The 12,699-nt window shown below is 36.8% G+C and overlaps 1 pseudogene; it reads right to left on the reverse strand.

The window, feature by feature from the left end:
- Positions 1–389: 389 nt before the first annotated feature.
- Positions 390–12,699, reverse strand: part of LOC131906544 (taste receptor type 2 member 14-like) — a 43,117-nt pseudogene continuing 30,807 nt past the window's right edge.

Raw genomic sequence — 12,699 nt, forward strand, 5'->3', positions numbered from 1 at the left:
CTGGAATGTTTGCTCCTATAGAGCACAGCTCATAAGGTAAAGTGGTCTGACTATTATGAGACCACAATATGCAAATCACACAGAGACATCAAACATAGACACCCTGGCAAATGTTGCATCTAAGTCTTTCTTTCAATTCCATTCCAGAAACCAAGTTTATAGACAATATTTATTATATTTGAATGTTCCAAAGGAATACATATCTATTAGTCACATCGCACACATGGGTGTTGCTATGGTCTGTACCTGAAATCTCCCCCACTAGGTTGTATTTTGAAGTACTCATGATGAATTAACACATTTGGCTAAGTCAGGAACCTTTAGGAAAAAGGAGTATTATCTGGTGGAACTGAGTCACCAGTGATAAGTCCTTGAAGGTTTAAACCCACCTATTGTTCTTCCTTGTTCTCCGATCTCTGTTCTGCGGTGTTGTTAATAGCTTCCACTGCACCTATCAGCATGAATTCAACCATGCTGCCATGATTTCCTGGAGAACCATGATCTAGATTAAATGAAGTCATGAGTTAAAATTAATCTTTTGTTACATATAATGTTTCACTGGGTGATTATTGTCATACAAACGTTATTTTGTAGGTATTTAATTTAGATTAAGTAATGTCAAATAATACTAAAAATGTAATTTCTTAAAGTTATTAAAATATATCAAGTGCTCAGTGTAGTCAGCACGTTGTTGATGCTTCTGCCATTGTTAAATGCTGCATATCACTTCTGATATGAAAAATGTCTACTTCCATTCCTACACATTCAAATGTTTTTGCCCAAGGCTCAAACAGTAAGGAACAAAAAGAAGACAGCATTTCAAGGCCTGTCTACTAACTAATGTGTCGAATCCAGAAGCATAAAGAAATGGAGAAATGATGGTCTATTACTATGAAAGTCTGGAATTCTATTATTGTATATAACTAAATTGCTGGAATAGAATAATAGCTGTTTCCTAACTGAAAGTCCAAAAATCTGACAGTTATTCAGTCCATAAAGTTGGATGTCTCAGCTAGTCTTCAGTTTATCTTGGAATCCCTTAGTAGTAAGTTTTAATACCAGCAAGGAATGCATGCCTTATCATTAGGATAGATGAACTTTCCAGGGAGAGTGAGGGCAAGCAGACAAAAGGCATGTTTTTTTGTTTTTAATGCAGGCTGACATGAGAGTGTGACCTATATTAGGGGTTGGTCTTCCAACCTCAGATAACTAGGATTTAGGACAGGTCTTCCTACCTCAAATGATCCAATCAATAAAAATCCTTCACTGGTATTGCAATTTCCTTGAGTTTAGTTTACTCCAGATGTAGTCAGATCAATTCCCATGTTTAGCTGTCACAACTACTCCAAGATTCACTCTCACCCTATTCAGAATGGTCATAGTCAAGAATGAAAATGACAAGAAATACGGGTTTAGATGTGGGAAAGGGGGAACATTTATATATTGTTGGTGGGCATGCAAACTGATACAGCCACTTTCAAATTAATATAGCCTTTTCTTTTAAAAAGAAACCCTAGAACTATGTTATGACACAAATGTACAACTCCTAAGCATATATGCCAGAGCTTTATATCTTACTACAGAGACAATTATACATTTTAGTTCACAGATATTTTATTCACAATTTTTGTGGAAAGGAATAAATGTACATTTGATAATGGATGTTGAAAATGTGGTCCATATACAAAATTAGTCATTAGTCATCTGCAAAAAAAATTGAAATCATGAAATGTTCAGATAAATAGATGGTACTGGAAAAACTATACTGAGATCATTCAAGCTCCACCCACCCCAAACAAATGCTGCATGTTTTCTTTCTTATGTGTCCTAACTTAAAATACATTTCTGTGTATTTTACCAGGAGTACATACAGAATCAAATAAACCTGAAATGGGTCATTGTGAGGGAGTGCAATGCATTAAGGGAGGGTGTAAAAGAATATAGGTAAAATGAAAGCAGAGAGGGAAAATACCTGTGTAAAGGAGTTTAAGCATGTAGTAGAGTGATCAGGAGCCAGAGGATAAAGTTAGGTTTGATGAAAATGAACTGTGAATGGAAAATGCTGCATAGAAACCTATATTATTTAATGTGAGTGAATATTACAACAAATATGAGAGATGGGGGAGGGGTACTGGGAAATAAATATTTAAGAAGACAACATGGATAAAGAGGGTAGGCAGTGGTTTATCCAAGCTAAGAATGCATAAATACCTTATGAAAACCCACTACTTTATTAACTAATTAAAAATTTAATTTTATAAGGAGTGTCATGCTGGAAAAATTGGCCAGCAGTTCAGAGCATAGTGCTCTTGAAGAAGACTCAAGTTCAGTATTCAGTATCTAGTTAAAATGGGTCACAACCAACTATAACTGAAGCTCCACAGGATCCAATGCCTATGGCATCTATAGGCACCTACAGAAACATGTACCCCCATATACATAATTTTAAAAAGCATTATGAATCTGTACTGCTTGTTGGCTTATTGCCCAAAGGACTTGACATCCTACTCTACAGATACTTCTACAGTTGTATTTGTCACCACTCTATTTACAATGTGTAGGAAATGGAAACAACCTAAATGTACAACAGATGAATGGATAATGAAAATATGATACATACTCAATGGAATGCTCCTAGCTGTAAGAAAAATGAAATCACGAATTTTGAAGTTAAATGGATGGAACTCAAAAAGATCATATTGATTGAGATAACAAAGACTCACAAAGACACATGTCACATGTTCTTTCTCATGTAAGGCTCCTAGCTTCAAATATTCAGGTGTACATATCCTGGAATAACTGCAGAAATTAGGAAAATAAAAAGGGGCCATTGCCAGAATACAGGGGTTGTGGAGCAATACAGAGGAGAATAGCAAGGTACAAGTGATTTAATTGGGAAATGGGAAAACAAAGGTCTCTAATTAGGGAGGGGGAACGAGTAAATACAGAAAAATAAGAGAGTAGAGTAACAATAATGAAGTCTGAAAAAGGAATCATACTATGATATATCTAAAAATGCTGTAATGCATGTAATTTTGTGTATAAATATACATATACAGTTTAAATGAAAATTTCTCATTTGGGTTAACAACACTCCCTCCTAGAACCAAAGTCTGTCTTATAGACCCAACACCAAACTGTCAAATCCCTCTTTTGTGTGTTTTCTTTTCATTTAATTTATTAATTGTACATCTCAGCCACAGTTTCTCCTCCCTCCTCTCCTCCCATTTCTCCATCTCCATCCTCCCCTCAATCTACTCTTCCTTTGCGTCTGTTTAGAAAGGAACAGGTCTCTCATGAGTATCAACAAAGTGAGGTACATCAAGTTGCAATAAGACTAAGTACTTCCCCTTGTACTAAGGCTGAGCAAGGCAATCCAATATGAGGAATAGGTTCCCAAGAGCCTGCCAAGGTGTGAGTGATAGCTCCTTCTCCCATTGTTTGGAGTCCCACAAGTAGACCAAGCTACAAACTATCACATGTATGTAGAGGGCCTAGGTCGGTCCCATGAATGCTCCCTGATGGTTGGTTCAGACTCTGAGTCCTATGTGCCAGGTTAGTTGTTTCTGTGGATTTTTTTGAGATGTCCTTGACCCCTCTGACATATATCCAAAAGATGCATAATCATGAAATTTAGAGCCAGAGCCCAGAGAACCCTGAGCTGGAACTGATCTGAATGCCTTCTTCCTGAGGACTAGTTTTCATGGTAGCAGAAGATGCTATGCTTGTTTCCAAAGAAGGAAAGCCAGCAACAGTCCATCTCAGCTATGACACCTATGCACTACAATAATGACTATCATTAGTCCACTCTAAGGGTGCAATGGCTGCAAACATACCTTGGCTGTTGCCAATAGCTGTCTAATACAATTTGAGATGCACTTAACAAGAGGAAAAACATGCCTAGTACTGGAAACATAGCTAACTACCCAGGGATAATGAAGTCATGAATCTTGAAGAAGAACCTACAACAACTACTCTACTAAACCTGAATAAATATTTGTCCTTATACTCATATATAAGCATTAATTTCACGCATCAAGGAAACTTCTCTTTGCAACAGAGAGAGACTGCTACAGAAAATGACAACCAATCAAAATACAGAGTTGTTGAACCCGGTCTCAAACTATACACCTATGAAACAGCTCCTGTAACTAAGGCTCAGAGATCATTGTGGAAGACTAGAGAAAGAGTATAAGAGCCAAAGGATCAGAGAGTTTCCTCTGAGACTGTTTCCTATGACTGTCAGAAGCTACACTATATCTCACTGATTGCCTCATCATGAACTGAACAAGGACAACTAGAATAGTGGAAAAAAGTAGACAGGGGAAAGATCATGAGATCTCAACCAAAAAATCAAAAGAAATTCAGACAATTAAGAAATTCTTAAAGTGGAAGAAATAGTCTTCTCTAGAGAAGAGCACACTAAGTAGTTATCTAATACCAAATGGTCAGCCCAGAAACATATATGCAAGTAACATTATACAGGCTAAGCATGTTGTATTTGTATATTTAGAAATATATACACACATATATAACAATAATTAATAAAATATGAAATCATAAATTTAAAAGTGAGAAGAGGGAGATAGGTAAACCTAAAAAAAATTAATTTAATTTTTTTCATTGACAATAAGTTTCTAATGCATTATCAAAAAATGAAAGTCAGTACAGAATCTACTAATTCAAGCAATTTTTTTTAAAAAGTCATCTTCAATTTTCATATATATATAAAAGTTTTAATTATAGTTTTAATTATAAAGTCTGTATAATACACTTGGCATTTCCCAGACTAATGTTACATAAATTAATAGATGTCCATGCAGTCAACTTCACCAAATCTGACATTATCTCTCTAAGTTTCAATAAGGCACAAACAAAATCTATCCAGATTTTAAAGAAAAATAATAACAGTAACAATTGCATGAGAAAAAGTGAAAATCAATCCATTTAACTGTTTCCTTTTTGTGTGTCTGTCTCTGGAAAACGTCAGAAGCAGTCATGAGATTTTCTGAATATTGTTCCAGTGCTTAGGTTTCTGATTTAGTTCATATTTTTCCCCAAATGCATCAATTCTGGCTTAAAGATACACAAGTGTATGTTGGAGTTCAAATACTTGTTTAATAGGTCTTGGTTCTTCATCCATTTCCATGAGATTTTCTGGGTCAGCTGTATCCATGTCACCATTTATTGTATTTAATAGCAAACTTCTCCATCTTCCGTACAACATCTTTGAGGAATGTTATGCATTGGAGAAACTGAAAAGGGTAGAGGAAACAGGAGGCCTCAAGATAAGACGGTACGGCCAATCAAATGAAGTACTTCTTTTAATGCCGTTACTCACATGCATATTATAAATATAAATTGTATCTATGACATCATAGACTTATTTATAATCTGAAAAAATTAAAAACTTATCAAAACTTCATATTTACTATAAAGATTTCTTGTATTTAAGTATGCTTTGTCAGTATTCTTCCATATAAAACTATACTAAGACACAAATCTGGCATATACTACAAAGCTCTATGGTTTGGACAGTGATTTTTCTAAACACACTTTGATCAAAATTTATGAAGTTTAATATAAAAAAGTATATAGACAAGACAAGCCTTTCTCGTAAACTGATTTTCTTATAGAATATGTGAGCTGATCTCTGAAGTGGTCTAGGAGTGCAAAGGTCTCTTGTCTGACCTGAACCACACCCACTGTAGCACAGAACGCAAGGCCTGTCTCAGTTTACTATGTCCCAGAATCTGTACACACGAGTGAACAGCAGGAAAAGTTGTTAGAGTAGCCTTTGCAAACAAGATGATTTGAATATTCTCTAATTCAGATGCCCAAACTATTGCAACTATAGACAGAAAGAAACAGATGTAAAGCATGAGAAAGACTACCACCATTTGCAGGGCCTTTACGTGAGCTGTGGTGCTGATGTCTCTGAATCCTTTGGTTTTGTGCTGCATGTTCTTCAGATGTCTCCACAGGGAGAAGATGAGCAGGAGAAACGCCATCAGGGACACAATGAAGGGTATGAATGTAAATATAAAGCTTGGGAACAAAAGAAACCTAAAGAACTGTGGATAAGTTCTTTCAGTGAAAGTGTAAGATGCATTTCTTCTAGATTCATTAATCATGATATTGATGTGGGTGTTTATCATTAAGATATTTAAAAACAAGAGGAACAGAGACAATAGCATTGCCACTGACACCACCTTTTTAAATCTCCACTTTAGGTAGAGGAACATAGAGTTCGAGAAAACAGCTATCTTAAGAAAATAAAAGATGCTGAGGCTGGTAGCAAGCCAGATGCTGAAATGATTGGTCACCGTCCAACTAATGTACATAATTCTTACGATACATCCTGTAATCAAAGAAGCTGGGTAAACTGCAAAAAAACACCAGTCTGCGAATACTACCCAGAGCACAGAGATTCTGGAGACAGCCAAGGCAGTGAGGATCTGATCCACTGAAGAGATGTTTCTTCTCTTGACCCAGTCCACAATGTTCACCACAGCTATGAATCCATTCCCCAAGCTTCCAACTATAAATTCCATAATAAAAACAATTGTAAGTGTGATCATTAGCATCACACCCATTCTCCTTAAGATAATGCCCCAATGCCAGTGTTCACAGATGATTCCTTTGAATTTATCTAAAAATGTTGCAAATATCTGATTCATGAAAATTCAGTAATATTCTCCATGTTTAAATTAGACACCACAAAGCAGCCAAAGACTTTGTAGATGTTTTTCACAGCTCACCTGCACTTCATCAAAATTCTGTGTCCTAGCAACAGCAGCTCAGTCTTCTGTCACCAATGATGACACCAAATTCTAAAGCACTGCAAGTAAATACGGCCACATTTGCAAGTCTCCATTGGCCACATAGCTAACCTGTCCTCTCGTGTTTGCGGCTTTAATAGTACTACGTCTTACTGTGTAATATGCTACTTTCTGAGCACTGATCTTTCCTTAAAGCTTGAAAACAGCCTGCCTGCAAGATCAGATATGAATAGGTCATTAAATGCTCTTTCTAAAAACTATCAGCTATTTAATGCATTATTTCTAACATATTCAGTAATGAAAAACTACATTTTCTGTTTACAAAAACCTATATTCTCTCCCTCTCTCTCTCTCCCTCTCTATCACACACATACAAACACATATACAGAAGGAGAGAACAAGACAGGAAAAGAGACAAGTATTTTCCAATAAAAATATTTTATATGGATTAAAATTCTTTATTATTAAAATTTAATAATCCATATTAATTTTATATAATAAATGTGTGAATCATGCTTAAACTGCATGGATGATTAAGATATTGTTTAAAATGCTTTCAAGTATATATTATTAAATACAAATGGTCAATAAACTTGAAATACTTCATCTGTGCCCTTGAAAACACATCTGTTTTTTCATGAAGCAGACACTGAAATGAATGAGTTCATTCACAAGTGAGAATCCTTAATCTATGACTCTTGCTTGCCCAGATGGTACTTTCTTCCGTCAGCATAAATGATGTTCTGATTTTTTTGTTGATAATAAGTAATTTATTTATTATATTATGCATTATATTTTAATAATATAGAATTGATAAAATAATAATTGATCATAATGAATGTATAGGTGGTTTATTTCTACATTGTTTATCTGCTTCATTAGTTTATGTGGCTTCGTGTATGTCACTGACATACTGTTTGTATTACTTATAGCTTTATTTTTTATTTTATTTTATTTTTTTTAAAATTTTTATTTTGCAATACAATTCAGTTCTACATATCAGCCACAGATTCCCTTGTTCTCCCCCCTCCCGCCCCCCTCACCTTCCCCCCAGCCCGCCCCCCATTCCAATCTCCTCCAGGGCAAAGCCTTCCCCACAGACTGAGATCAACCTGGTGGACTCAGTCCAGGTAGGTCCAGTCCCCTCCTCCCAGGCCCAGCCAAGGGACACTGCATAGGCCCCAGGTTTCAAACAGCCGACTCATGCAATGAGCACAGGACCCGGTGCCACTGCCTGGATGCCTCCCAAACAGATCAGGCCAATCAACTGTTTCACCCACTCAGAGGGCCTGATCCAGTTGGTGACCCCTCAGCCATTGGTTCATATTTCATGTGTTTCCGTTTGTTTGGCTATTTGTCTCTGTGCTTTATCCGACCTTGGTCTCAACAATTCTCGCTCATATAAACCCTCCTCATTCTCGCTAATTGGACTCCCAGAGATCCACCTGGGGCCTAGTCATGGATCTCTGCATCCAGATCCCTCAGTAGTTGGATGAGGTTTCTAGCATGACAATTAGGGTGTTTGGCCATCCCATCACCAGAGTAGGTCAGTTCGAACTGTCTCTCGACCATTGCCAGCAGTCTGTTGTGGGGGTATCTTTGTGGATTTCTGTGGGCCTCTCTAGCACTTTGTTTCTTCCTATTCTCATGTGGTCTTCATTTACCATGGTCTCCTATTCCTTGTTCTCCCTCTCTGTTGTTGATCCAGCTGGGATCTCCCACTCACCCAAGCTCTCTTTCTCTCGACCCTCGCCCTTCACTACCCCCACTCATGTCCAGGCTGTTCATGTAGATCTCATTCCATTTCTCTGTCATTGGGCGATCCCTGTGTCTTTCTTGGGGTCCTGTTTTCCAGGTAGCCTGCCTGGTGATGTGAGTAGCAGATCCATATCTATCACCGTGCACAAAACTTAAGTCCAAGTGGATCAAGGACCTCAACATAAATCCAGCTACTCTGAACCTGCTAGAAGAGAAAGTAGGAAGTAGTCTTGAACGCATTGGCATAGGAGACCACTTTCTAAATAGAACACCAGTAGCACAGACACTGAGAGAAACAATCAATCAATGGGACCTCTTGAAACTGAGAAGCTTTTGTAGGGCAAAGGATACGGTCAACAAAGCAAAGCGACAGCCTACAGAATGGGAAAAGATCTTCACCAACCCCACATCTGACAGAGGACTGATATCCAGAATATATAAGGAACTCAAGAAATTAGACATCAAAATGCCCAACAGTCCAATTAAGAAATGGGCTATAGATCTAAACAGAGAATTCTCAACAGAGGAAACTCAAATGGCTGAAAGACATTTAAGGAATTGCTCAACATCCCTAATCATCAGGGAAATGCAAATCAAAACAACTCTGAGATACCACCTTACGCCTGTCAGAATGGCTAAGATCAAAAACACTGAACACACCTTATGCTGGAGAGGATGTGGAGCTAGGGGAACTCTCCTCCACTGCTGGTGGGAATGCAAGCTTGTACAACCACTTTGGAAATCAATATGGCGATTTCTTAGAAAATTGGGAATCCATCTCCCCCAAGATCCAGCTATACCACTCTTGGGCATATACCCAAGGAATGCTCAACCACACCACAAGAGCACTTGTTCAGCTATGTTCATATCAGCATTGTTTGTAATAGCCAGAACATGGAAACAACCTAGATGCCCTTCAACTGAAGAATGGATAAACAAAATGTGGTACATATACACAATGGAATACTACTCAGCAGAGAAAAACAATGACATCATGAGGTTTGCAGACAAATGAATGGATGTAGAAAAAATCATCCTGAGTGAGGTATCCCAGACTCAGAAAGACAAACATGGTATGTACTCACTCATAACAGGATACTAGATGTGGAACAAGGATGTTCTGATTTTATCCATTTCTCCTTGCCTCCCATAACATTAATCTAATAACTGCCAGTACTTCCTATGTTTCTCTCAAAGTTATTTTATTCTATGCATATTTATAGAGTAATAAACTTGATTATCCTCTATTTCATGAATAGATTTGTTCTGGGTAGGTTATAGCTACTTTAAACAGAAACACAGAATTTCTATTCCACAAGCCTCCTTCAAGGACACCAGTACCAGTGTATGTACAATTCACTTATGTAAAATGATGTAGGAATTGGGAATAAACTACTAATTGCAGGTGGTGGCACATACCTTTAATTCCAGCACTCATGAGCAGAGACAGGCAGCACTCTGATTTCAAGCCTAGTGTGGTCTACAACTTGAACTCCAGAATACCCAGGGCTACCCCAAGAAACTTTGTTCTTGCGGGATATTTGATTGCAGTGTGACACTTTGAGATGGTTAATAAAGTTTACCTTGAATCAGGGGGTGGAGCCAGCAACTAGCTGAGCATAATTAGCCACAGAGAAGCCAGAAATTTGGATAGAGAAGACACAAAGAAGGAAAGGGCAGGGACTTGGGTTTGGGTGCTCTTTTTGATTTTGGGATGATTAAAGAGATGAGTGTCTTCCTGGCTCTCTGGCCAAAAAGCAAGGTCAGCTGGTTACTTTCTCAGCTTCTCTGATCTAGCAGATTTTCATCCCCACATCTGACTTCCCAGTCTTTGTTGGTAAACAGAATGATAGAAACATAGTTTAAACCTACATATCACGGCCTTTGCAGAGCCAGGGATGCAGGACCAGAAGGCCTTCCAGGCAATGGCTGGTAGGGCACTGACCGTGGGACTGTAGGGCCAAAGATTATAATTAAAATATCAGTAGATTTTGATACACCATCATCACTGGCCTTAAACCAGACCAGTGACTCACTGAAATGAACATTTGCTGATTGTACAAAAGGGTCTCTTATATGACACACCGAAGCTCCCATTGCCACCAGGATTAACAAAGAGGTATTGGAGAGACGTGAAGAGGTATTTTTTGCTGTTGTTGTTTTTTGGGTTGTTCTTGTTTTTGTTTGTTTGCTTGCTTCATTTTGTTTTGGTTTGATTTTTTTCTTTAATTTTCTTTTGTTGGAGATGATGCAGGGGTGACAGGAGGGTATGAGGGGACCAGGAGGTGAGCACAATTGGCATGCATGATGTGAAACTCCCCAAGAATCAATAATGAGGTTAAATTTTCATAGAAAAATTAGTAAATTCTTGTGTAGCCTCTAAGATGACAAAAAATTACCTTGTCTCATTTAAAAAAATCTACTAATTGAAACTTAAATTTAATGCACACACATTTTTATATGTATTTCTGATAATTTTAAGCTTTATTTTGAAGATTTACTTGTAGTCGTTATTCATCTTTTCTAATTCTCTTAATTTAGATTAATGAAATTATTAGTTTTTTAAAGTCATCTATTAACTAGCAAATTTTGCTTTTGGGAGTTAAGTACTATATATTTGTTAATATTTATTATATATAAACGTAATATGTAACATGTATTATGGCTTTTTTCCCCTAATCATGAGTGAAATCTGTTTCTTTTAAATCCAAGAAAAGTCCTTTTTCATGTCTTTAAATACCACTGTTCTTTCATTAAAATTATTTATGCATAATAAATTTGATTATGTTTTTATAGTCTAAGACCAAGGCCAGCAGCATTGAATTCTGGTAAGTTCTCTCCTTTGGGCTTACGCAGCAGCCACCTTTCCACAGGCTCCTCCTTGGTGAGCACCTTTGGGCTTCTTCTGTGTGCACAGGCTTCTGAGTTCTCTCCTCATCCCATAATGACAGCATTGATATTGGACTAAAGCCTCACCCTTACAATCTCATTGAATATTAATTAGGATTATCAGGGCCGTACTTTTAAGATATATCAGTGATTAAATGACAATCTTAAGATTTTAGAATAAAGCAATCCATTTTATAATAGAGTTTCTGAAGTAGCCACAATACTAATAATTTAGTGCATATTAGTGTACAAGAAATAGCCCCCATTCATTCTATTGAAATGACACTAATTAATTTAATCCTAAGAATACAAATAAAATTATAATTTTAATGGTTTTGCAATCTTCAACACTTTGAAAATAGGGATCATATGTTTTACAAATGGAATTTTATGGCTGGAATTATTTCTGAAATCATATAATTTGGTTAGTTACCATTTTGGATATTACTAATTATTAATTATAGATATTTTCTATAGTAGTCTGTAAAACAGGAAAGATGATAAATAGGTACAGGAAATAGACGCTATAAATTTTTATATATAGGTAATTGTTGTAGAATATTATTTTAACTATGTAAAGATGTATTACATTTGTTTACACTGCAAAGTATTACTTTAGCTGTGTAAAGGTGTGCTACATTTATTTCTGCTGCCTTTGTTAATGATGTACATGTTACATTTGTTTGTACTGTATTTGTTTAATTATGTAAAAATGTGTTGAATTTGTTTCACCTTGCATTCCTGTCATCTGGTTGGTCTTTTACAAAGCTGAATAGCCAATAGCTAGGCAGGAATGGTATAGGTGGGGCTGGTGGGCAGAGAGAATAAATAGGAAGAGAGAAGGAGAAGAGAATAAGGAAGAAAGAGAGGGACACACCAGGGTCAGAAGCCAGGCAGCCCCCAGCAAGACATGGAGACAGAAGAAAAGTAAGATATACAGAAAGAAAGGTATAAAGCCCTGAGGTAAAACATAAAGAGAAATAGATTAAAATAAGAGCTAAGCTAAAGCTAACCACTCATAACTAATAAGAAGTCTCTGTGTCAGAATTTCAGAGCTGGTTGGTGGCCCAAAAGAAAAAGCCTGTTAGAGGTAATAGATTTTTATACCTGCAAACGACAAGAGAAAATGATTAAAATAAAGTAGACAGTTGAGTAAAGCAGCTGACTTCTAACTAGACTACAAAGGAACAAAAACAGTTATTCCTTATTCTAAGCATACTTTTACAAAATCACAACATAAAATACAAGCAAATATATCAAAAGCTCAACT

Source organism: Peromyscus eremicus, chromosome 3, assembly GCF_949786415.1.
Source record: "Peromyscus eremicus chromosome 3, PerEre_H2_v1, whole genome shotgun sequence".
Lineage (NCBI taxonomy): Eukaryota > Metazoa > Chordata > Mammalia > Rodentia > Cricetidae > Peromyscus > Peromyscus eremicus.